Source organism: Eutrema salsugineum, unplaced genomic scaffold (genome assembly GCF_000478725.1).
Source record: "Eutrema salsugineum unplaced genomic scaffold, Eutsalg1_0 scaffold_1, whole genome shotgun sequence".
Lineage (NCBI taxonomy): Eukaryota > Viridiplantae > Streptophyta > Magnoliopsida > Brassicales > Brassicaceae > Eutrema > Eutrema salsugineum.
In genome coordinates, this window is record NW_006256909.1 from 16,207,773 (window position 1) to 16,209,062 (window position 1,290).

Genomic DNA, 1,290 nt, shown 5'->3' on the forward strand with positions numbered 1-1,290 from the left:
TTTTATGTTTTATGCTTCTTTGTTACTTTGTTCACCACCAAAACTCCCTTTATTTCACTTGACTTAAAGACTTGTCACATATACTAATGCCTGACTACCACACATATAGATTTGATACCCTTTATGCTACAACAGATAAGGGATTGATAACCCTCATTTTAGAGCTTAAAAACTTTAGTTATCAATTGATGCTGTTGCCATATTGTGTGGGCATTGTTAGCATTAGTTTCTGATATAGTTTTTGAGATCAAGTTTATTTTGTTTTACTGATTCCCTTTCAAGTTCTGTCTTTGTTTTCAGGTGTATGAACACAAGAGGTCAATTTAGAAGACAAAGAGAAAGAGCTGCTCACTTGGAAAGATTGGGAATGGATCAGCAAGTTGGGATTGAGCACCAGGCTCAAGAAGCTGCTCATGGTGAAGGAGCTGGTATTGGAGCTAATGGGAACAGAAATCAGGTTCCACAGGATCAGGGACAAGCTCAGGGTAATCAGAACCAAAACCGGCCTCAGGTTAATCAACCAGAACCCCACCCAAACCCACCCAGGCGTCAAGAGCCTCCACTTGTCTATGTAGGAGAGAATGACCGAGCAAATGCACACCAATACAGGGCTGGCATTCAAGCTCCACCGGTTCAGAACACCAATTTTGAAGTGAAGGCTTCTTTGCTCAACATGGTGCAGAACTTTAAGTTCCATGGCTTGCCAATGGAGGATCCTTTGGAGCATTTAGATCAATTTGACCGAGTATGTGATCTCACAAAGATCAATGGCGTATCTGAAGACAGCTTCAAGCTTAGGCTTTTCCCATTCAGCTTAGGAGACAAGGCACACCAATGGGAGAAGAACCTACCTAGAGGTTCAATACAAACTTTGGAGCAGTGCAAGCTTGACTTTTTATCCAAGTTCTTCTCAACTTCTAGAACAGCCAAGCTAAGGAAAAAGATTTCAAGCTTCACTCATGATTCTAATGAGACCTTTGGAGAAACTTGGGACAGGTTTAGAAGCTATACAACTCAGTGCCCACATCATGGCTTTTCAGAAGCCTCTCTCCTTAGCACTTGGTATAGAGGAGCTGTTCCCAAGATCAGGGCTCAGTTGGACACAGCATCAAATGGAAATTTCTTAGCAAAAGAAATCACTGCAGCTATGGAACTTGTTGAGAACCTAGCCATGAGTCAAGACACTTATGGGGAAGACTATGACCGAAGTTATAGAGGAGAAAGTTCTAGTGTACAACAAGGGCTGGAAAAGGAACTAGAAGGGTTGAAAGCTGAGTTTACAAAACTGAA

At 41.9% G+C, this 1,290-nt stretch overlaps 1 non-coding gene across 1 annotated transcript; it reads right to left on the bottom strand.

Annotated features, from left to right (window-relative positions):
• Positions 1–928: 928 nt before the first annotated feature.
• On the bottom strand, positions 929–1,035 carry LOC112082500. Its single transcript, XR_002897174.1, has one exon. It is a non-coding gene; the product is annotated as a small nucleolar RNA R71 (small nucleolar RNA).
• Positions 1,036–1,290: the final 255 nt, after the last annotated feature.